This window comes from Calonectris borealis, chromosome Z (assembly GCF_964195595.1).
Source record: "Calonectris borealis chromosome Z, bCalBor7.hap1.2, whole genome shotgun sequence".
Classification (NCBI taxonomy): Eukaryota; Metazoa; Chordata; class Aves; order Procellariiformes; family Procellariidae; genus Calonectris; species Calonectris borealis.
The window spans coordinates 4,345,909-4,371,719 of record NC_134352.1 but is presented as its reverse complement, the minus strand read 5'-3'; the positions used below and the strand labels follow the sequence as shown (position 1 = coordinate 4,371,719).

At 41.0% G+C, this 25,811-nt stretch overlaps 1 long non-coding RNA gene across 1 annotated transcript in view; it reads right to left on the bottom strand.

The window, feature by feature from the left end:
• Positions 1–25,811, bottom strand: part of LOC142075212 (uncharacterized) — a 54,186-nt gene that overhangs the window by 25,258 nt on the left and 3,117 nt on the right. The window lies entirely within an intron of this gene.

Sequence of the window (25,811 nt, the reverse complement as noted above, 5' to 3'; positions counted from 1 at the left end):
GAAGACCCAAAGGCCAAAACATCACCTTCAACTCAGCTTCTATTTTTGAGCATCATTTGCTATCAACTCTTCTTTCATTTTCCAGCTTTCATACCGCTGCCGCACTACCAGTACTTCTACTTATCCTATTTTTATGAGGCGTCAGGTTCTTTCTTTCAGAGGAATCTCACAGTGATCCCGACCAGGCAATTGATTTTTTAGCAGAACCTCCTATTAGAGTCAGTGGGGAATTCTAGTGAAAAATCAATGGCACAAACTGACCCAAAATGAGTGAACAAGTCTTGGAGAAAAGCAAGAAATGAATGACACCTTAATGCAAAATTGGATATTTTGCGTGAGCCCCTAAAAGTGGGCCACTAAAGCATATGCATTGTCTTCATTTTTTGACTACTTTTGAATTACATAGGGAAAAAGAATCAGATTTTAAGTGGATTGAGAAACACAGAAAAAACAAACTCATGTCAATTATCCATGATGAGGTTTTTGCCACATTCCTTTCTGTATATTTCTTGTTTAGTAAAAAAATGCAATTATCAAGAAATATTCCTTTTTTATTGTTATTATTTTAGAGGTGTAATTCACATTTCTAAATGTTCATAAAACATAATTCTCATTTCAAACAACTCTTACACCACTGGCACACTGACAGTAACATTTATATCCGTATTGTATGTTGCAGTATGTTTCTATTAAGTACCCTAAAAATACTGCCTTGTTTGAAGTACTATTTTGATTTTGTTTTAAAATTTGTAAATTAGATTTATATGTTGATTTTGGTATACTGCAGTTTCATTTTTAAGATTATTTTTTAAATTGTAACAACTGTTGATACTTGTGAAAGTTACAAAACTCACAATAATGTAACTATGAACTTTCTGTTTTCCACATTATTAGATTAAATACAATAAAAGAACCATCACAATACCTAAACCACTGCTTTAAAAGATTAATTTGGAAATTCAACTTTGATATAAAATGTATCTAGAAGCAATACATTTTAAAAATGTTAAACAACTTCTAAACTGGAGCATCTATAATTTTAAATTACCTCTATGCTTGATACTGAAAAAAAAGCTGCACAAAATATCGTGATCCAACTGGAAAAATAATTCCTATCCTTAATTTAGGCTAGTACACTTTAGCCTTAGGTGAAAATGTTTCTGACAATATTTTTCACTTTATTAAGTTAATTGATCAAGCAAATAAGCAGGATTTGTATTTTGGGTTGGGATTTGTTTTGGGTTTTTTTTTAATTTAGGTTCACAAGAAATTTTTTAATGAGTAAAAATGGCCACATTTGATAGCCGCAGCAATTTCAGACTTGCAGTTAAAAAATCTAGGGACTCCGTCCTTTGTGCCAAAGTCCAGTGCAGGGAAAACCAAATGTTCTCAATGGAAGGATGCAAACTTAAAACTAATGCAGAAATTGAGGTCTGCGCTGCTATCTGTATAGAATAATACATGGGGTTTTAGAAGTGCACGCTTGAGTTCAATTTCTGCTCATATAGATTACCAGAAAGCATTGCTAAAATTGATGATGATCATTGTGACTAAAATCACTTTTTAAAATAAACAGAGACGTGATCTTGGCTGTTCATTTGTCGAGGCTGAGAATCTGCCAGCTTTCTGGGCACGGGAATCAATAGGATTGCTTAAAGTACTCATAATCATAGTAGAAAGAATCTTGCTCTTCATTACTCAGCCATTTTATCTACACTAGTCACTGATCTTGATTTTATTTCTATTGTCCAAACTGATAAAAGTGATATTTGAAGAGGATACGTGAGTCGGGGAAATGAAAAACAGTGGAAAAAATGGCTCTTAGCTTTTTGCTTAACCTAGGCAAGAATACATCTGCACAAAGAAATTAAGACTGAAGTCAGATTTCATAGATTATCTCTAGATTAAGATAATGTTCTCCTGGGTTTAGTGGTTATGATATTATAACTTAGGTTAAGCTAGTTATGCTAACTAACATGCTCAATTATCATTTAAATTTTTGTAATTTTCAACTCCTGTTGATTTTTTTCTTCCATTTAAATCCATTCCTGATTCCTTTCTCTGTGAGAAATAAGGGTAGCTTCTGTTCTCTAGAACACAAATGCAGCTGTAAAATAATCTACCTAAGTTCAAAAATTTAATACAAAAAGTCAGTTTCTTGTGATTTCTTACTTTGGCATTTTAAAATCTAATTCCAACATCAGGTATTCCCATATGTAAACCTTGCACCATGTTTCCTTAAAGGCCTTGTAATTCTGTTGGGTTTTTTCCCTTTATGCACCAGGATTGTTTTTCAGTGTGCAGACTCTTGCAGCTATGTAACTCCAATGACGCATCTAGAACTTGGTTACACAGGAGACAACATTGCGCTATTCATATATGAGAAAAGGAATCTCACCTCCAACACCCATGAAGCAATATTAGAACACAGAGGGATATAATTCAATAACAATAGACCCAAACATTTTATTTGGTTTTTTTTCCAGAGGAAAATCAAAACATTTCAGCAAACACAAAAGTCTTCAACAGTAATTTTTTTTTCCATCAACTTTGTTCTTAAACACTTCCATTCCTATGTTCTTCTCTTTTGGCCTGATTCAACAAAGACACAGTGCATGCCCTCGGTGAAAGCAAGAATCCCTCAGTAACAGGCAGGTTAGAACCACACATAGCAAATATCCAGTGTATCTGTACTGATACCCTGCAGCTCAAAATTCAGGTTCTGTGCTTGGTTGTTTTGTCATCAATGTTGCAAGAGTTTAGATACCCACACAGCACATTTCCGTCTTAGGAGAAAGAAAAGCCGTTGCATTGCTCACTAGTAAGCTACCAACAAATAATAGTTGCAACAAGCAAATCGGGTACAAATCTTGCCATTTAAAACATGTCCAGTACCAGTTTATTCACACACAGAACTGAAGCATATAATAACAATCACAAATACAAAGTAAAATTGTTTGGGTATTTTCATATTATGTCTAGCAAATTAAAGCTTAAGAGTATTTCTTTCTTACTCTGGCAAGGGTTTACTCTACTGTGCAATAATTTTTATCTCCCTGCTGTGTTCAGGATAAAGGGTTCAGCACCAGGAAAGGAACAGGAATTATAAACTCAATTCAGCTGTACGACAACACCGCTCTTTCCCTCCGTGGGGAGCGCACCAGCTAAGCTCTCTTGGATTGACAGGAGATTTGACCATCCAGTAACACAGACGATTGATTGGCCACCGTGTACATATTTGCTTATATTTACATAAATCTGTTCAAGGTGCCCCCATCAGAAGACTGAGATTTTCTGATGGAAGTGGAAGCCTATCCCAGCTCCTTTGCTGGCACTCAACTGCAAATCTCCCACCCATCTATTTTCCTGAACTTCTCCACCGGTGTTGTGGTTGCCATTTGCCTCAGTATTAAAGCTTAGAAAGGAATAGTCAGGTTTCAGATGCAGCTTGTTCTGTCAGAAATTCCTGATGTCCTACACTACATTTCACTCATTGCTAGATTTGGGTCAGAAAAGAAATTTCCTTGAGGGCACATTGACTCTATCTTGAGATTTTAATTTATTGTTCTTTCCTCTGCATTTGAGAAGGAAACTGAAGACCTTCGAGCTGCTGAGTGTCTACTACAAGGTGCTGAACAGTCTCAGCTTCCATTAAAATTAAAATGAGCATATCACAGAAGGCGTTTTGCAGGGTATCTTTGCTGGGACCTGCGGGGAAAAAAAATTTCACCTGGCCAAAGCACAGAAGTTTCAAGAGCTTCAATATCCACCTAACCTATGTACACCATGTTGGTTGGGCTCTTTTCCCTTCATTATAGATTTCTATTAAAAAAAAAAAAAAAGAGAGAGAAAGAAGGAACCCTTATAATCATGTGTGAAGTATTTATTATTACTTAATTTAAGAGTTTGCTTACGAAGATGTAAAATCCTCAGCTGAGTCCATCAAGATTAAACTAAAAAGCCTCAAAACAGGACTGGCATTAAACTGTCAAACTTAGGAATAAGGTAGTCTCATGCACCAAAGACTGATTCTTTCCTTAAGAAAACTTCTTTCTTGAGTCTTGTTTTTGAAGATGAATCTCCTGGATAAACTTGTCGTAAGAGTTATGCCTACATAGGCTTTGTATGAAGGTCTGCTGAATGCTGTGCTTAACCCCAGTGGCAGGGAGATTCAGCACTTATTTGCTTTGATATTTAACTTACTGATAAAGTTGTCACCCTTACCCTGAAATCCAGTTTCAGTTGTGATCCTTACTGAAAGGATGATCACACAAGCTTATATCCCTGAAAACCACCACTGTATGTCTGAAGTACAAACCCATTTTTCCAGCTGCCTGGAAGTGAGGTACGCTTTACTACAATCTCCGGGTTAAGAGTTCTCCCTGTCTGCTCCAATAAATTTGCTGAAATTCTCCAGACAAATTATCCTCTGTAGATTTTTTTCATTTATTTATCATGTTTTGTTAAAATAAGTGATATCAGGGCTTTCCAAAAGTTGATGACCTGTCCAATAATTATTGCAGATAAATATTTGAATTTAATTTTATCTTTAACTAAACCAATATCTAGAGGACAGTACATTGCCTTCTAAATGGACATTCATCTAATACTTCTTGATATTATTCAGAAGATCTCCAGGCTTAAAAGATGCTGCTCTGGAATAAATTTCAGGATAAGATGCTTTGAGGAATTTTAAAACATTTTTGACCAGATGAGCCACTAACACACAAGTTTGGCTTCCATAAGCTTTAGTTTATTTGAAACTTACTGAAGATGATCTACTTAATTAGCAGTCAATCACCAATGCAAATCAGGAGTTTGGCTTTCTATGAATACTTATCTAATAAGCAGCCCTTGAACAGAAGAACACTGACCCTGTGGCTTCCTCATTTTACATGAAGTCTCTCCTATGCCAAAATATTAGGACCATGAGGATTAATATTTAGTTCTTTATAGTTCTGTCAAAGAATCTCTTGAAACATTGCATATGTCAACTCTTACTTCAAAAGTCAAAGACTACTCTTCTTAAAATGTGCCTTAGTTAATGAAATCAGCTGACTTCTCAAAATAAGTAAAAAGTCTGTGTGTAATTGATTAAAATTTATTTTCCTTTCCCAGTTGCCCTGCTTTCAACTCCTTCACTCTTCTAATGTCATCACGCTACTAGCTGTCAAGTTGCTGTAGGACTCTCTCTTCACCAAAGATAAGCCAGTTGTCACCTAAATGTGCAGCTAAGATGAAAAAAAAATTCAGTTGCCAATACTCAGAAGAATAAAACACTTCAGAGTCACTTCAGAGCAAGGTCCAAACTGGCTCCTAAGCAGTGCTGAGTATGTTTTTGGTCCTTCTGCAGTTTGAGGTCATGTCTAAACAGAAGACTCATTTTGGCAAGATGATCATACCAGATGTTCACTAGGTAAAACATACTAAACACCTTCATTCATAAACGATACTGAACATTGGCTCTTTCCTTAAATATCCCTGTATAAACAAGCTCAAAGTTAGATACCTGCAGTACCAGCTCAGCAGTGCCCGTTATTGACTCAAGCTGATAGCAACAGATAAATTTCCCAGTGAATATATGGGCATTTAGATTCTTCATGGAGAGCAGAATTTCTCATGCAAAAAAAAAATCTTTTTAAAGAACACAATTCTCTCAGGCCTTCTTGAAATACAGAAGATAACTTTTTAAAAATATATATATCATTCTGGTTAAGTAAGGTCCCCTCTCAAGTTCTTGTGAAAGACAATCTTTAAACAGTTGAGAGATTTCCCTGCTTTTAAAAAAAAAAAAATCCAAGCAGTCAGCCTCACAATCAGATGTACCTTAAGAGTAATTAATAAACATTTATGAAGGATTTAATATGTGAAGTGTCCTCTCTCCATATACCTATACCTATACATCGTATACACAAACATATACATATACACACACTCACATACATACATACACGTGCTACATGTTATGATAAGGATGCTGTATTACTTGAAATGTCTTTGGAAATAAAGATAGGAAAAGGGTTTTATTTTCATCCTGATTTATCAGTCAAGATCAACAGACTGGAATATTTCATTTTTTTCTATTTTAGAATACTCCATAATTTTATATTTTATACAGTTACTACTTGATGAAATATTTTAAATCATAATCAACATACTTAGACAAATTTAAAAAGAGATCAGAAATCTTCCCACATTATAACTGGTTAAGGTAGAATTGATGTTATTTCCTTCAATGGGTTCTCTGCCTTGTGAAAAAAATGTAATTCTTTGTTTTGTGACATACTGAATAAACTATAGCTAATCCTTCTATAATCTGCCCCAAATTTATTGTACAGAAAGGCTCATTATTAGTTTATGAACGCATTTTATACCTAACTTGAAGGGAGACAATGTGGCAAAAACACAAATCTTGCTATTTTGTTAAATTTATTCAAGAAAAGGGAAAAGGTATCTCTCCACTAACTTATTAAGTTTCAGACCTTAGCATTTTAGAGGAGCAGTTGCAGAACTCTGCAGGCTTTGTTGCAATAATCCATTTCTAGTCACATTCACAATATATTAAATACAATTTCATCTGGAATTTTAACTATAACTATGAAAAATAAATTTCACAAGTACATAGCAGAATGAGTTTTCATAGCAAAATTGTAATAAAATTGATTTCTTATTGTAAATAACTGTGCTCAGATATGCTCAATTACTGTAGAAAGTTTATTCTTAGCTTTGTAATGCTTTACATTCTGATTGGCTGAAGAGTTTCTAATTTTCTTAATCATTGCACACTAATTTCTCTTTAAGTATATACCCTACAAATCCATTCCTGTTGTTTGGCAGAGAGTTATCCAACCAGAGAAGTAGGATGTACGTAATAGCTATGTGGTTATTATTTTGCGATAATCATACTTCTACCATCACCTACCATACTTCTTAGGTTGGCTCTGGTATACAAACTTCTCAATCTGTCAGCCTCAGCTTATCGCTTATTTAAATACTGCAAAAATGTATGAAGGAGGAATCCTTCTTCTGTTCTTATTGCAATGAAGAGAAAAAAAGGCTAAACAGGGCTGGCAAAACTGGAAAAAAAAAAGTGCTTGATTCTGATCTCGGTTTAAATTATGGCAAATCTGAATTAATTCTATTAACCATCACTGGAGACAACCAAAGTCAAAAGGTCAGAATATGCCCTGGTTTGTAAAGGTTGAATTCTAGCACTGATGCCCCCACGGCAGCACGCTCTTCTCCTACACTTAGTTACCCTCAAGGACAGCAAAGCTCTCATCCCAAAAGCAGCAGCTGTGTATTTTCTCTCCGTGTTTACTTCCGATAGCAGAATCCTCCTCTGCACTGGTAAGGCGGAAAAGACAGCAAGCACGGAAAAAGGTCTGAGAAGGCAGAAACAAGGAGAAGTGGAGTGGGGAGGAGTTGCGAGGTGTAGATCCTATAAAGAAGGCTATACCCACACCTCTACCAACCCTTGGTGGCATCTAATCCGTGCCAACATCCAGCTGGGGTCATGAAACGGCATGGCGGTGTTAGAGCAAACAAGACCATATGAGAAAACACGGACACGGCCCCCAGGGCCAGGATTAGACCCAGGTCTGCCCAGTGCATGTCCAGACCCTTAAACCAAAGAGCCACACTCCTCCGTCTTCCCTCCTTCTCTGCCCCCTGAGCTTCCTGTTATTTCCCCACGCAGCGGCACGGCTTCGCCCAACTCGTAGCTGATACCTCTGGCTGCACACACCCCTGAACATCCCCTTTGTATAAGCTAGAAAACGGAGCTTTTAAAAATAAACTTCCCTCAATAGCTTCCAATGAAATGAAAAGTTCTTTCCAAAGTTTCTATGGAAACTTTGGTTTTTACGGTTTTGCTGTCTCGTGTCTTATTTTTCCTTTTTTGCTCTAATTGTCCTCATGTTATAAACTGAAATAATATTTAAACTGAATAATAATGCACCAAACTATTTCTTCTACATATCTACTCTCCCCATGGATTTAAGGCTAATGCATGTTATTGAATATTGGTCTTATCAGCAAGAGGTGAACCACTGACTTTGTCATGCCTAGTCATTATTGGAAATTGTCAGGGAAAAAAAGTAAAATGGAGTTAGGGTTGACAGTTTGTATTTTTTCCCTTTTCTTTTATATTTTTTATTATTTTTAATATTTTTGAAAGTTCACATTTTTTCTCTCTAATTTAGCAAACAAAGATACCAAAAAATTCTACACTGGCGTAAACTCTATACTATATATTGTATAAAATATATAGTTTACATGTATATACATATTTCTATATACATATATATGTATAACTATACATTGTGCACAGCAGGGATGCATGCCAATTAGGAATCCAAAACAACACAGAGACACCAAATCAGCTCTCAGGCCGTACTGTAAAAGTGCTTGAATTTGGCAGGCTGGACTACATTCTTGTTATTGATCAAGGTGGCTGAACGCTTACGCCACGTTCAAACAGAAACTTAAGGATGAAATCAGGACAGGTGCCTCTATAATTAACTTGGCCTGGTATTCTGCTAGTGTCTGTTCAGAGACAATAATTTATAAATTATTTGAGACTCAATCATTTTGACTTCCTACAGACATTCATAAAGAGATCTTGATCTTGCACAAGCACAAGGGCCGCTCATCAACTTCAATGGAAAAATGCAAGGATCTTTAAAGGGCAAAGGAAATTCTCTAGGACATGGACATTAACAAACAGAGGTTTTTAACCATTGTGTTTATAAACTTGTGATATGTTGCTATAGACCATAATATAGTGATATGTAATATGATATATTTGTACTTCACCTGTTCACAGAAAAGAATAATTCAGATACTGTCTTACGGGAAACGGTGAAAAAAGCAAAGGCAGTACATATCTATCTGTGTCAAATAAATGAAAGGAATGTGCCTATATCTAATATAATTATACCTTTGGGATCTTCAACATAAGGCTGTGCATCTTAAACCAACCATTTTCATTTCTGATTTTTAAATTTATATTTCAAGCCAATGTTTGTATTCCTATTACTCCCATGATGGTAGCCAGGCTGCAAACACTATCACGATAGGTCTCTATCATGTGTGCTCCTCAAAAAGAGAGTGCAAATAACTATCCAGATTTATCTTCAGAAAACATTTTATTTGAAGATTTATCTCTAGGCAAACGAATCACCTGGAACCAAATGACTATATAATCATAAAAATTTAGAGATGAAAAAAGACCAAAGAGCTGATCTAGTCAATCCTCTTAAGTACGCAGGATTGTAACCTGCAATGAGCTCTCTGGAGTATTCTCCACTCCAGGTTTAACTGACTCTGGCAATGGAGTCACCATTATTTCTGTTGAATCTATCCCACCGTCCACCTCCTCACTTGGAATTTTTCCAAATATTCAGACAGCGAGCTCCTGTGCTTAGTTTCTTCTCATTTCCCTTTCCTAGGTACACAGACCATCACGTCAGCACTGCTCTAATATTGCATTCTGGTTGGGGTTATATTGGCCACGTTTTGGGCAACATTAGAGAAAACTCTTGACGCATACAAAGAATGACCGGTTGACACCATGCAAGCCTTGGGTAGCTGGGATTACTCCCTGTCCTAGCACCCACACACATTTGCTTTTGATTATCAGTTAGCTCAGTCGCTTCTCTCAAGCTTTCTTCCTGAATCAGTCCCTCCATTCTGTCACTTTAAAAGTTTTCCCCTTTTATTCTCTGAATCTCATCAGTTTGACTCATTACAGGTTTTTTTTAATGGCATGCTGTATTCCAGGTAGTCTAATATTGCCATCTGGAAATTATGGGTTCCCAACATGGTGCTTTTAAATATATGGCATAAAAGGCATTGCTACTATGCGGGGTTTTTTTTAATCATATTTTAACCTTGTAACTAATTTGTTGTCCATTTTCACTCTTAGGTCTCTTCCTATTACTTCGTGTCTGTTCTCCCTGAATATTTAATTGTGTTTCAGTTTTTTTTTCTCCCACATATTCATTATCTTATTTTTTTCATGTTAAATCTTATATTCTGATTTCCAGACAATATTGCTAACCTGTCTTAGTTAGTCTTATTCTTTCAGTTTTCCCACAAGTGTTTATAGCATCTCCAAATACAATAACTTGAGTTGTTTGCATTCTCCAAATTATTAGTAAATAAGTACATTCAGATTATAAATTATAGAACTAGATAATAAACTTCCTTAAAATAACTAAAGTGTTTGCAATTATTTAAGCATTTTTGGAGGGAAAATTATTTATTATTAAAATTGTATATTCCTTTGTGCTTTTTTAGATGAACTCATCATATTACATCTGAGAGTTCAAATATCCTGTCGTCTTTAATATTCTATGTAACTGATGGCTGTTTAACAGCAGGATTGGGCTTAACTTGAGGGAGCAAAACCACAGGGATGAAAATATAGAAAGAACAGGTCAAAATCCAGTCTAAAACTCAAAATACAGAAGACTGTATCCATTAATGAGAAATGTTAATTTTATGTATGATAGGCCCAACCTAAAGCCTCTGTTTGTTTTAGCAGCTCTTATTTATGGGAGCTGCCTCATTTAAGAGACACCACAGGTAAGTAATGACTACCTGAAAAACAGGGAGCTTTCAGGATTGGGCCCAATACATGACTACTAGTAGTTTGTACAATATATTTTGATTTGACAGCTATTTTGGCCTACATTCCTACAGATACTTGAATATATGCTGCTTGTGAAAACTTTCATTAAATACACTGAGATTTATTTTTTCTTAGGGGAGGATGGAATAATGTTTTAAACTAAATTAAGAAATTAAGCATTTGTGTTAAATATAGCATCATGTTTATTGTGTGTACAGCAAGGGAACGTGTCTGCATACTGTACATTATCAGCAAAATGTGCTCAAATGGCTTTCATTTACATTAACTGGCATATCTTTTTTCCTTCAGTGATATTCCATTTCTTTCGCAGATGTTGAAAGGCCTGAACAAATCTAATGAATATTTCTAAGCAAAATGCTGCAAAATTGTATACTTTCAAAGTGACAGAAATATTTAATTTCACAAATGTATCCCATTTATGTTCAAAATAGAGTATTTCACTGGGAGAATTTACATGTTTCAGCATCATCTATCAACAGCGTTTAGAATAGGAGTGGTATCTTTCAAATGCAGCATTTGCAAGTCACCACTTGTCAATAAATGTAACTGTATGTTCAAGAGGTTTGTAATAATAGCCTTTAATTAAACTGGGGACTGTTAGAGGGTTTCTGTTGCCCTTTGAAGTTCTTAATTATTAGTTGTATCCAGCCTTTTATGGCACACTTAAGGTTAAATTAAATAATTAAAATATACCTCCAAGAGAAATATAAAGACTTTACATGTTTTAATTAAATTTCTGAATTTCAAGGTTTTTAAAATAATAACATATGTTTTGATTTTCTTGCGTTGGCATACTAGAATGCTACATACATTAAACAAAAAATCGGTAGCTTTTTATGGGAATAATCGCTAAGCATGACGCATGTAAATGAGCTATTTTCTATGCATGGCTGGCAAAAGTGCTAATTAAATAGTTGGTATTCAAGGCTATGCTCGTTCATTGTTTAGTGACATACAAATCCAGCGATGTGTGCCAGCAGACATTTTAAGTTGAATGTTTTCTCCTCTACGCTCTTTGTCATGAAATGGTGGCACCATGATGAGAACACTAGTGTAAGCAAAACACTGAAATATGCTTTAATAATGTTTTAACCATGTAGCGACACTAGTCTAGTTTTCTAATGAATTTTTAATTTCTTTCTTCTTATAAGGATGTTACGAGTTATCGCTGATGCATATTAAATCATATACATGAGTCATTTTCTCACTAAATTTGCATAAAATGGCTAAATGCTAATGCACCAAATGGGGCTTACTATATATGGTACAGTAAATATCCCCTTGCAGGTTTTCTGCAATCAATCTCCTGTATTTCATTAGCAGCTAGATAAAGGTCTGTTCTGAAAAGGGAAAAGAAAAACTATTGTGTGTACACTGCGAAATTATGATGCCTATGATGATTTCTACATGATGATTAGAACCCACTCTAGAATTAGAATTTGCACGAGACTGAAAATAAAGTTCCTTGGCAAGTGCAGCTAAATGGTCCCCCTGAAAGCAGCCTGGTGCTGCTAATAACCACCAGGCAGTTCATTGAGACTTTCCACATTTAGCATTGAACACTGAGTTTAAAATCCATGTAGCCCATGATTTTAATTTTGCAGTGCTTGATATATCTCTACCACTCCCTGCTAAATCTATAGCCACCAAAATCTTGCCAGCTCCTCACTATTTCTCAGTGCAAGTTAAAAATGCTAGTCTTCTCTTATTGTTACATACACTCACCTTCCACCGGCATTAACTGTTCCCTTCTTGTCTTCCTGCTGATAGAAATTATATATATTGGCCAACATATATTTGAATTGATAGCACCATCGCAGTAAGAATGGCATCACTGTTGCAATATTATTAATCCAAACAAAAACCTTATATTTAATGATGGAAACTTTGTTCTCTCTCTTTTTTCTTTTTGACATCTGGAACATTTTTGTACCTGGTGCAGAAAAAGTGCTATTTAAAAATAAATGTATGCTTTGCCCTACAGTTATTTTGAATTAGTCTTGATAAATAATTAAGTAATGCATAATATATTATTTAGATGCAATGGTCTTAAGAATTTGAGTGGTATTTCAACTACAATTATAGTAATTTATTTATCAGTGAAAAATTTACATAATCACTCTTCAAAATCCAGTGGACTGGAGAGATATCAGAAGGACACCCAGGAACGTGCGTAATGACTCTGGGCATTAGATTAACTTAATAATCCAGTGATGTGCAAGATGTTATAATATCTAACATAGCTATGTTTGATGAATCATTTTTAAACGATGAAAGCTAAACATTGTTTTCTCTTTTCCATTTTATTTTAAGAAAAAGACAAATATTAAACACAGAATAGGAATTAGACCATTCTATAAGAAATAATGTATTGTCCTTACTAGAATGGAAGGAAATTTAAATATCATTTACAATAAAATCCTGGAGTCTCTCTTCTTCAACTACCAGAGGAAATGTTGATTTTACTGCAATGTCATTAAATGGATACTTGATTTTGTGTAGTTATTTTAGGTGATCCCATTGGTCATCAGTGGCAAAGGACAGTGCAGGGAAGAAATGGAAGTTTTCTGTCCTGTCAGTGTAGACAGACTGGTGACGGAGGTAACTCTGTCATACCATGGGTCTTCCCTCAGCCCATGAATGCTTTTTGAGGCAAATGAGGTAGAGCTTATGGCTACGACGGAGTGTAGTGAACTCACTTCATGACGATGCACATGCAGATACAGATCATAGGTTTTCCTATGGATTCAAACTTACATGCACAAATGCACATGCACACACAAGTTTGCATATGCCAATTCTGTCGACGTGTATGCGTCTAAAATAAAAAGAGGGTCTACATAGCTGTCATAGGAACCCAAGTTATGCCTTTTGAGAATTATGGGAATTTAGAGGAAGACATAAAATTAATATTCATATATTTCCCAACAATATATTTATGCCCACTGATAAAATATTGGTACCTCATGAAATCCTCAGTACTCAGCTGAACAGTAACCAATATAATGTATGCTTACACCAATTACAACCACAGAGAAGAAGGTTTTAATGGTCTGTTTTGAAACAATTTTTTTAATATAGAAAAATAAGTGAAGAATTAGCTCTGCCTCTGTTTCAGCCTGTACCACCAGCAGGTTATACTTTCCTATTCACCTACAGCAAATTCTGAGATGCTACAACAGCATCTCTGTGACAGAGAACAGCTAAAGACAACAGCTCATACTTTATACAAAAGAGTGCTAATTTTACGTTTTCTGATGTACCACAACTGCTGCTGAGTTAGACAGGTGAGAAGACATTGCGTATGTGTGATCCCATCCTCGCTGTGCAGGTTTTCTGTTACTGACTCCAGGTTTCTCATACAAGGTTATTGTGTGTTCGATTCCAATTACGTTAAACCATTACCATTACTCTCATGATAATGATATTATTTTATAAGACCTCAAACTCTTGTTTCCTAAAAATAATATTCTACATGACAATAAGAGTGGAGTATTTTTTATGTTAATGTCCCTTTCAGAGAACTGACCTTATTAACAGAATAAAGGTAACTTAGTTGAAAAGACATCTCTCTAAAAAAAATCAGATTTTAAAAAACAATTACGTGCCCCTTTTCATTGGCACGGAGTTTATTCTGGAATTAAAGTGATCCCACTCAGACCATACAGGTCCTTTTACAAAGGGCGAAATGCTGGTCCTATTCAAGTCCAAAGATAGGCTGACCAAGCTTTTACCCAAAATATGGGACATTAATTTTTCCCAACAAACTCTTCTTAGACTCCAAAGAAGACACTGACCGTTTCCCATAGTCACTTGTTTATGAAGTTCATTTTGACCTAGCTTCTACTTTCTCCACGCCGATGTACAAACTAGAAGTCAAAAGGCTAAGCAGAAGGTGGTTCCTTACCACAATATCCTGTGCGTTGGCAGTTTCCTGACTTTCTCTATCACATGGGTCTGTGGATCCTGCTCACTGCTGCAACCTTACTCACATGCCACGTGGCTTCCAGCACCATCGAAAGCCGCAACAGTCTACAAATCATTAAGCAAATGAAGATTTCTGGTTTTATCACAGACGGCGCTTCAGCATAGATATTTAAACCATCAGTGTTTAGGAGGAGTGAATACCCATTCACCACTATTTTCCAAAGTTACACATCTCAAATTTCAGTAAGAGCTGAAGGAACTGAAAAAGATGGCAACAAAGCATCTACACCTGGAGGAGCAAGGTCAGTTTCGCCTCAGTTCTATGCATCCTGTGATTGTTCCTACGTTAAATATGTGTATATTTACCATTCTAATATAAACCACTTCAGAAATGTGTCCTTATGGTGTAGCCCAGGCACAAAAATTTCAAAGGCAAGTGATTACAGATACAAAAATGAACAGCATCCCAAATGGCTGGGGTACCAAAAAGTCCTTTCCAAAACTCCTTTAGTTACAAGGTGCTGGAAGAATCCACACTCGTAAGCATTCAAACTAATAACAGAGTCCAAAAATGGGCCTATCCTTACAGCACCAACATGGAGTTGACCGCTTCCAATGGCTGCTGTCCCATCTTGCCAGGAAATCAGTTATCACAAACAACAGTCCAGGGAAAAAAAAAGAAAAGAACACCAATAAAGCCCTGGCTACAAGGTGATGGTAGGGCACTCCAAAGCGCTTTGCCGTGGCCCAGGCACAGTGGCAGCGCCACGACGCCGTGGTGAGAGGCGCGGGGCGGTCGCCATCGCTGGGGGGGGTTGAGCTCCACCTGCCAGCTCCCCGTAGCCAAGATGGTATCATTAGCCCCGCGCAGCGTGATTTCTCCCTAATCCTTTCTGCAACTTACAACAAGTTTAAATGTCCATGCATGATGTTATTAACTGGCTTTCGCAACCGCTTCAGACCCGGATTTTTTTTTTCCTCTCTTTTGTTTTGTTGGGTTTTTTTTTTTTTTTTTGGAGCGGGTGAGCACACCGGCGCGACGGCAGCGGATCAGCAGCGATAATTACTCGGCAACGGGGAAGAGGCGGCTCCTCGTACGGCGGGCAGCGCTAATTAACGATAACCGCCAACAACAATTAACAACCGCCGTTAGCAATGCAGCCCCGCGGCCGGAGGGGGCGGGCGATGAGCTGGGGGGCCGGCATGGGGCACAGGCCGGGTACCGGCGGGGAGAGGCGCGGAGCCCCGCGCATCCCGGCGCATCCCGGCGCACCGCGGGAGCGGCGCCGCCGCCGGTTTCCCTGGAAACACCAATCAGCGCCGCGGCCGCTCCGCGGGGGCGGGGCCACGCCGGCGGCGGCCCGAGGGCTGGCTCCCGGCGGCCCCCGCGGCGGCAGGCCGCCATCTCGGCGGGGCAGCGGCCGCCGGCGGCGGCGGCGGGGGGCGGCGGGGCTGGTCTGGGGCTCGGCCTCGGGCTCGGCCTCGGCGGCTGCTGCCCGCGGCTCCGGGGCCGCGGCCGGGGCTGGAGCCGGCGGGGATTCGGCTGGGGGAGCCGCGGAGGGGCGTGCAGCCGGGCGGGGCGGCCAGCGGCCTGGGGAGCCCTCAGGCCCAGCGCGGCCTCCTCGTTTGCCCCCGCGCGTGGACGCCGCAGGGCCAAAGCAGAGGCCGTTTCCTTCCGTGGGGGGTCAGGGAAGAGGCCTTCCCTCTGCCCCCGAGTCCGTCCGCTGTGGACAATACACGGGGGGATCCCTCATCGCCTCCTGGGCAAACCAGGCTGTAACAGTAAAATTTTGCCATTACTGCCATCGGATAAGGGACAAAATCCAAATTCATGGAGCCTAATGATAGTTATTTATTGACCTGTTCAGCTTCTAGTCCAAATGGTACAGAAGCAGGAGTGGGCAGCTGTGTGCCCGGTCTCTTAGTGGCACTTGGGAGGACAAGCACTGCGAGGTTTGGCTCATTCATAGCTTAGCCTTAGTTGTATGGAATTAGGGGGAAAAACAGCTCTTTTAGCACTGGTTTTGAAGACACAGGCTGAACACCCCTTCCCTTTCCCCTCATTACGTATGTATATATATAAAATCTACAGGTCCGCAGCCTGGCGTGAGACGCAGTCCTGCTCCCTGCAAAGGCGACGGCACAAGTTCATCCGTGTTAGGCTGTGACCCTGGCAGGTAATCTCCACAGCAGCTTTACACCACACCCTATGAATGTATATCCATACATACACGCATGTATGTTTATAGTTACACACAAGGGAGAGCGAAACAGGTTACTGTTGATGGACAACGGCAAAGCCAAAGGGCTCCTTTCTCCTCCTTTCCCACTCCTTCCCAGAAGGGCCCATAAAAATGCCCTAGTTTTTACCTCATGCACTTGCCATTTAGTTAGGAAATTTAATTGTCAAAGTCTGATGTTTTCTTTCTTCCAAATTAAAATAATGGAGGAGGTAAGGGGTAATTAACGTGCTTACCCCCGGATGAGCAATCTATGGAAGTGGCGTACGTTTTAAAAATCTAAATGGACTCTTTCATCGTGTCTCCGTGGCACAGCTATGCACCCACCCCCCCAATTCTGGAGGTAGCCAACAGAAATCGGAAAACAACTTTTAATTTACGCAGGAAGGGCAGGATTTGCCCTAACAGACAGCGCGCCTTTGGCTCCTCCACAAAATGAAATATTTCACAACGTCTATTTTAATTGAAACACAAATAATGAATCCACCCTATGCTAATGCATATTAATGGCAACTTTAGGGAAGGGGGAGATGCGCTCATGAATGTACCCATTCATACAAGCAGCCCTTTCTGGAGGGGGGAGGACAGACCCGCCGGCAGCCGGGTTTGGCACGGGGGGCTGGCCAAGGCCTGGCTTCTCTTTCCACCTCCGCAGACAGGGTTTAAGCACCTGCCGGTGCCGCCCTGCTTCTGCTCTGAGCCCGGATGGCCCCAGCTGCTCCTCACTCACAAGTGGTTGGGTGAGACAGTCAGAAAAGACAATTTCTCCGGCACCGACGCCGGCCCAGCCACCGCGCCAGCCCTCTGTCCGCACCGCGCACCGGCGTCCCCACGGTCCAGTGCTGCAGGTGGTGGCCCTGCTGGGAAAGGCTGGAGGGGTGCAGTATGCAACACAGGGGTAGTTGCTCGTTGTTTTGTGGTTGTGTGCCAGGAACTGTACAGCGCTTTATGAAACACGGACGGAACTGCGGTTACTTAGATTTAAACCGCAGATGTTCTAATAAAGCACATACAACGAACTCCTCACGATATCTCTGAGCTGTTTCTTAGTCTGCACTGTGCATGAATGCTAAACAGAGGACTAAACTGAACAGCACTCATAACAGAAACCATTATCAAGTGAGAGTGGGAAAAAAAAACCAGTAGTAAAAACTGAGAGAACTGGACATATTTCTTCTGGTACCTGGGTCTACACCAAGATGCCCGGATGTATTTCCTCCAGCTCCTGGAGAAACACCTTTCCCACTGCTTTGCTTATCAGTTTCAGCCTTATTTCCGCTAAACATTCAAGAGGAAATCTTCCCCTGGACTCAGAAGAAGCCACCCATGTACTATGGAGTGCACTTACTAACATTTTATCCGTCCCAAGTTGGCGGGCTGCAATAGTTGCTGAATACAAGCTTGTTCGCGCAGCTTATTTTCTTAATTACAGAAGAAGCAGTTTGGTAACTTGAACTTCTCAGGAAACAGCTCTACGCGCCAAAGCCCAGTTCCCATAAGAAAATTAAAATGTTTATCTGGCTAAAATAACTTGTAAATGAACTCATTTTCCCCCCCGCTTCTTTTTGTATTTCGTGCATGGTAGACTCTAGCAATGATATTAGTTCTAGTGTGGGAAAATATTATAATTGAGATCTGGTAAGTTATTTGCAGACTTCAAGTTTTTCTTTACACTGTGCTGACATTTAGTACAGCCCCGGTGAGGAAAACAATGCTGCCATTCATGGCTCTAGACGTAGATTTCAATCGACTTAAGCGGGCACAATGAAACTTGGTCATTCACTGGTTACCCATATTGTGTTCTCAAATTTTCTCTCAGCAAAAGTATAATGACTCAGTATTGTATGGTTGCATAGACAAGGGCTCAGAACAAGAGACACTAGTTTTGTCTGACGGTGTGAGAAAGTCGTGAAGGGATCTTTTCTTCCAGATGGTGTTAAATTCAGCTGCCTTTTTAACATTGGCCTTGCACAGCAATCTGCTGCTCCCTTTTCATAAAGAATAAGCCCGGGTCCCTGCTAGTTAACATGCATAATCACGCAACCTGCAACTTCACTCCAACTGTTTTACAATGCGCTGGTATGCTAAATAAACTTGATCTGGTCTCTCCCAGTGCTCAAACTAGCCTTCAAAGGACTGCTCCACTGATATTTACACTTTTTTTTTTTCCCTGTTACATAAAAAACTGAATATGGTTTGATTTTTTCCACAAGTTTTAAGGAAAAGGCACCTAACAGGTAGATAATCCCAGGAAACATTGCTTGCTGCGTGAGCCTCTTAAAGCATAAACATGCTACCACATTGCCACATCCTCTCTTTCCCCAAGTCAGAAGTTAGATGCACAGGACAAAAAAGGGGGAGAAACGGGGCACTGTGCTCCTAAAGCAGTGAAGGAGTAACAATAATAATAGTAATAATAGCCAAACGTACTTTATTGATCGATAGTCATGTAACATTAGTAAGGTACAAAACAATATGACAATGGCCAACACGCGATTGAAATGCTGATGTTTTTCTCGGGTGTTTTCCTTCACAAATTTACATCAAAGACCAAGACGCAAGCAACAGCTTAAGTAAATTGACCCCATTGAATGCCTAAGTAAACAATGGGTTTCCCCAGAAAACAGCTTATTGCCTTAATTGAGGCTCTTTGGGAAAGAAAACCGCGTACTTTGTCATGTAAATGTTAATTGTGGTAGACAACGGCTCTAGGTAAATAGCACCCCTGGACAGGCGGTAAATGAGGGGCGTGCGGGCACTCTGCGGTGAAAGGCTGGTGGCATACATTCGGTTTCGGATGTAAATAAAGCAGGGTCCGCTCACCGGCCGCTACCGCAGTAAAACTTCGGCACGCGTGGCTCAGCCAAAAAACGGGGATTTACGCCAAAACGGCGGGGCCGGGGTCCCGGAGGGCACTGCCGGGCGAGACCCTCCGACCGAAACTACGCTGCGGTTAATTTTGCAGCTACGGGGGAGGACGGGGTAACTTTTGAGGCCAAATGCTTTGTTTTAAATGGCCAGCACGCCTGCTGCTGCCAGGACCCTCTGGCTGGCTCTCCGTTCCCTTCCTCGTGTGCGGCGTGGAGGCAAGTATTCCCACCGTAACCCCCAAAACAACGTTTATATATAAGCAGCCCGATTGCAAAGTGAAAAATAAATTAAAAATCAAAAGCGGCGCGCACAAGGTTAGCCCCTCGTTTGACGGAGAGCGCTGAGCCCCGAATCGCTGATCTTAATCAGCCCCGGAGACGTTCGATTTCTAACACAGCATCACACGCCAGTGTGGGAAGATGTTTAGGTCAAGTCCAAAGGAAAATGTTACCCTTAACAATTAATCCCGCTCGATTTCTCTGCAAGAGGTGCCTGAGCTGCGGTAATTATGAAGATGAATAGCACCCCAACTAGTATTTATTAAAAAAACCGGGGATGTTTGCAAGGTGGGCCCGCCACGCCTGCTCTCCCCTTCTTCCCCCCCCCCCAACAACGCCGTCCGCGGGCGAAGGGCGGAACTTGCGCCCGGCGGAGTTGGCGGCATCCGCGGGCGCGTCCCCTTGGCCTGGGAGCCCGCGGGTGGGAAATGCCTGCGCTCCCGCGGGGGGGGGGGCAGGGAGGGGGGGCCGAGGGAGAGGAGCGCGGCGTGGTGCCGGCCGTGGGCTCCCCCCGCCCCGGCCCCGGCCCCCGCCGCAGCCCCCGGCCCCCGCCGGGCTGTCTGTCACGGGCTGCCGGGGCACGGCGTTGCCACTTGCCCCGAGCGTGGGAACGGGAGCGCCCAGCCGTTCACATCTCCTGCACGCCGTTTAACGGAATCAATTAGGCAAGACAGACCCTCCGCTTCCCCACCCCGCCCCCCCACCCCACCCCCCCCTCCGGTTTTTGTCAGGTCTATATACGTCCTAATTATTTCGGTTTGGGATGCCAGAGCTGTTTCCCGGATAGATCTGATCATCCTTAAACAAAAAGAGAGGAGGCGCACACGTGGGTTTTGGAGTAAATGTCACTTTCATTTCCAATGCTAGGCGCAGAGTAAGACACAGAGCATTTTTTAACACTTTGACAAGGGGGGAGGCGATCTCGTCTCCATCATGTCTTTCTGCTTCAGTAGCTTCCTCAAGGAAACCCTCTCGGAACAGAGAAGCATCTGTGCTCGCGTTTTGAATAGAAGAATAAAAATCGGCCATCGCTTTTTTCCATCTTTGTGCAGCTCCGCCGAGTTCTCAGTAGATATAAATTATTAAGTTTGCCCACACTTCAGTGTAAACTTTTCCTGAACGCCTGCTTTCATGTTATTTGAAATAAACCCAGATGCTTTGTATCAGATGCACATCGACAGATTTGGGGTTGGTTTGTTGGTTTGTTTTTTTGTTGTTTTTTTTTTTTTCCTCAGTTCAGTCCACACTGTTTCATCACCACCACCGTCATCTTCATCATCACCAGCTACCACCTTTATTTTCAAGGCCATTTCATTGCAATGAATCATTTTGCAAAATGAAACGCAGCCTTTCCAAATAGCTTTCTAAGAGGGAAAAAAAAAAAATCTCCTCTTAGCCCAGTTAAACGTTAACGGCTCTGGGTTTCTCTTTATTTATTTATTCAACAGCAGTAGTTGCACATGCATTGTTTACCATCGGTGCCATTTCCTCCGTGCAGCGTCTGGCTATCCGTTCTGTGCCATCTGACAACTTCATACTTTGGAATAAGTATGCCATTCAATTTCCTCCACTCCCACCTTCAGCTGTAAAAATGTTAGATTCAATAAGCATTCCTGACCTTTCTCGGTTTTTACTGTCTCTCGCAGTAGTCTCTCATTTTCAGACGCTGTACGATGATCTTGAAGGAGTTTTTACTTTCGGTTATCTAGCTTTATGAAGACCAAAACACTCATACAGCTAGATAACCAAAGATAACAACTCGCTTCCCTCAAACCTTTTTTTTTTTTTTTTTTTCCTTGCTAGAATCCAGATTCTTTCTGACAAACAGGCGTGTTGTTTCCTCCAAGAGTACTAGCGCTGCTTTAAAATATTCATCCTTTTATGCAATTGTGACCTGGTTTGTGTGTATATGCAGCTAATAATATCCAAAAGAGATCTGTTGCTTTCAAAGTTTATTCCGAACTTTTCCTTTCAGCCAGTAATTTCCGGCAGCGATAGCCAACAATTCGTCTGTTAATACCAGAAAATAAAACCAGCTATTAAGGTGCGTCAAGCTGCGTTAAGAGTGAGAAGCATCCGTCCCTTCACAGGCCTCTATTTGCATTGTAAATCGCTTCGTTCTCAGGAAAGACTCCTTAGTCTCTATAAAGATGTAAAGCCATCGGCAATTTCCAGCGCAGTGTAAGGAGGAAGAAGGAAAAAAAAAAAAAAAAAAGGAAAAAAAAAATCCCATTTCGGTAGAAAGTGACAAGATGATTCGAGGATGCGGCTCCCGGTCCCTTTAGATTATGCACGGCATGGAGCTTTTTACCAAATGGTGGCAGCTTGATTGCAAATATCTCGCGTGCGTGTGTGTTTTAGGGGGGAAGGTCCTCGCTTTCCCGGGGCTCCTAGAGCTGGGGAGGAGAAGATGCGGTCTTGCCGGCTTGCTGCTGCCCCCGGTCTGAAAGAAGGAGAAAAGGGCCATCATTGGAGGGCTTTCAGTGCCAAAATGTGGACCAGCCCGGCAAGGTCAGAGGTCCTGGACCGCGGGAGACCAAGGTAATGATGATGTCATGAGAAATCTCAAGTACACACGGCTATTGATATGCATGAGCCACCGGCGACCGGCCGCGGCCGGCGGGACCGAGCCCCGCATCGCCTCCCGCATCGCCTCCTCCGCCGCAGGGAGACCCGCCCGCCGCCTCTGCCTTCCTCCCCGGCAGCCGGAGACTGGCAGAGAGCTCTCTCTAAGGACAGATAAAAGCTTTTCCAGGCGCGGGGAGCGCCTTTCCCTGCATTTCTCTCCCGGCAGCCCCGGCTTGCGCAGAGAGATGCCAGGCGCTCGGCTGAGAGCGGGCCTTGCTTTCCGAGCCAGCTCCGTGCTACGCAGTGAGCCGATGTCTAATTACACCGGCAATTTGCTCTGCTGTGCGGGGGGGGGGGGTCTGTTTTGGTTTGCTTTTGGGTCTGGGTGTTTTTTTTTTTTTTCATTTTTCTTTTTTTAATGGCTCCGCATCTGGGTGGTGTTTCGCGCCCACGGTGATTTGCAGGTATTTACACCCGGACGGTCGTGCAAGGCGTTTTCCTCCGCGCGTCTATTGGGAAAGCTGCGAGCAGCAGGCTGGGTGTATTTTATAGCATCTGTACCCTCGCTCCCCCCTCCCTCCATCCCTCCCTCCATCCCTCCCTCTCTCCCAGTCTGTGTGTGTGTCTGCGTTAGAATGCAACACAGGTGAACATTGCAGCAATATTTATCTAAGGCTATACATCATCTGGCGAAACGCCTTAATAAAAACGCTGATTTATCGTTTATTTTTATTAACCTCGTACTTAGAGCGAAGAAACGCGCGCTGACGTTACTCAAGGAACCGACGGAGGCAAGTCTTTCCAAACTGTTAGAATGCGTTAGGCACAGTTTTAGGATTCAAGTCTCTCAGTTCCCCCTCCCCCACCCCCCAAAAAGAACATTATACTTTGAATTATTTAATAGTATAATTTGTATAGAATTTTTCCTAAGTCTAAAGTGCAAACATTAAAGGTCTCTCGAGTATACGTAATACAATGAATCTTCTCACTGAGATCTACCATATTTACCGTTGAAATTAATAAACGCACTTCAACAGCTCGTGCATGCTGCAGTCGGTATAGGATACACACTGAAAAATCCGGCACAGACAGAATATGGACTGCTCTGCACTCCTAAAGGAATTGTGACTTAAAATTCATGCTGCTACTGTTCTTTTAAGGTGCAAAATAAAACACAACAGATCATGCGCTACATTCCCGTACATAGTCAATATGCCACCCTGCATTTAAATACATTTTGTTGTAAATTAACCCGTGTTAGCATATGTTGCTATTTTTAAGGGGAAATTTTTAAATGCATGGAGTTAAACAGAAGTTATTTTTGCTCTGTGTTGGCTACATAGCCTGCTTACATGGTAAAGCATATGTGTGCTTGTGTGTGCACAGGGGAACCATATGTACATGTGTCAGTCTAGGTACATGTGTGTGTATGTGTTTGTGTTAAAATGTCTGTGTGGGTGTATGTGGTTACACTGCAAAGTGACAACTATGTAAACCAGTCCATTTTTATCATAAGTTAATGTTACAAAAGCATGAAAATGGGGAAGCAATCTCATTTGTCAGGCAAGGCCCAAAATTAATACTGCCATCAAGAAGTAACGCATATACATTGCTAATCTGCCAAATCCCGAATTCAGCAGCGATATTACTAACGAGGCCACTCATCTGTGCTTTCAGATCCTCAGCCTTTGAAATTGAGCATTTCTTTTTTAAACAGGTATTAGATACCCTGGTATAGGGGGACACTGAAATTTACCGCCATTTGTACCTGGGAGACGTGAGAGCTAATTCTGCCAGTGCTCTTTATGGAAAATACACAGCCTGGCACAAAACTGTTAGAATTCTTATAATGCTGCATTATTAGTTACAGAGCTTCTTCATTACCTCTCAGGCTCTTCAGGCACAAGAGGGACGACCGAATCAGACATCTGATACATCCAGAGGCACATGACCATTTTGATATTATGTAAAATTCTAATGAGCTTTTCTGAATTGGCAGATAGACAGAAAGATGTTTTTTTTCTGGCAATAGCTAGGGGCAGCAGCGCTGGTGATCAGGCGTGTGTTGCACACGACAGGCTTGTGAGCTTATGCATTAAATTCTTTCAGTCAGAGGCATGAAAATTCAAGTGCTCCTCGTGTATATGTGTGCGTACGTCTATGCTTATATAGGTATGTGTATATATAATGCATATTAACACAGACAGGTACAAACACGTTCATGCACGCATGTAAAACATGTCACCATGTCACCGGATTTACAGTTAAATGCAAGGCGTATTATTGCAAGCTGTTACGCTTCAAAGATATACCTTTAAAACACCAAGCCCTGTTCTCACGACCACCTCACTTACACACTGACTTGGGAAGTAACTGCAATACACCCGTCACATTTTGTTGATTAATCACCGGAGCCCCAGTAAGTCGAAAGAGCCAACATGACGATTATGATCTAGCTGTTCATTAGCCATATTGCCAATCACATTTCCTAACTCTCAGACCTCTACCAGGGCCTCGAAATCGACGGGTGTCCGGTAAGACTTGCTCAGAAGTATTTGCTTATTCTGAACATCACAAAAATGTATGCAGCGGTTCTAAAATACATTTCCAAGATTGCAGTGTTGTCTAGCACGTGGAAAGTTTAAGCAACGTGTGGTTCTGAAATTACTGCCAAAAATATCACCTGAATTGTCAAAAGCAACTGTTAATACTGCCTGCTTCCTTCCAGTTTACATAATTGTTTAAAACTCATTTATTCCAGAATCACCATAGAAATGACCCGCATATTGGAAGATACGGAACCAAACATTGACTTTTTCCTCCTACCTCCCTAATAAATTCCCGCTAATGGCCTGTAGATTAGTATGTGATTGCCATGCTTGTTTTCTAATCTTTTTATAGGTCTCCAGATGGCTGTGACGTAAAGAAGAAACATCCTGCGTGGATTTCTTAAGAATAAACAGCCTCTACTGACTTTAAAGAGGAATGCTGATGTTTCTCTAATTATTGCAATCAGAGCCCTGTCCTAATGCCAGCATCTCCACCTTCCGCGGGGAAGACACACGGGACTCCCCCCTAAGCTGCTGTGAGGTACGTAAGAAGGGTGTAGCGTTACCTAAATCCCCTTTCTGCACAAAATTATGATAGAATCCACGTAGATGCAAACCACGGCACGCCAGTACAGCCCAGGCCAGCTTTCCCTTTCCTCCCAGCCAGGTAAGTCACTTAGCTGGCTCGCCTTCTAACGAAGGTGCCTCATCATTTCTTTTG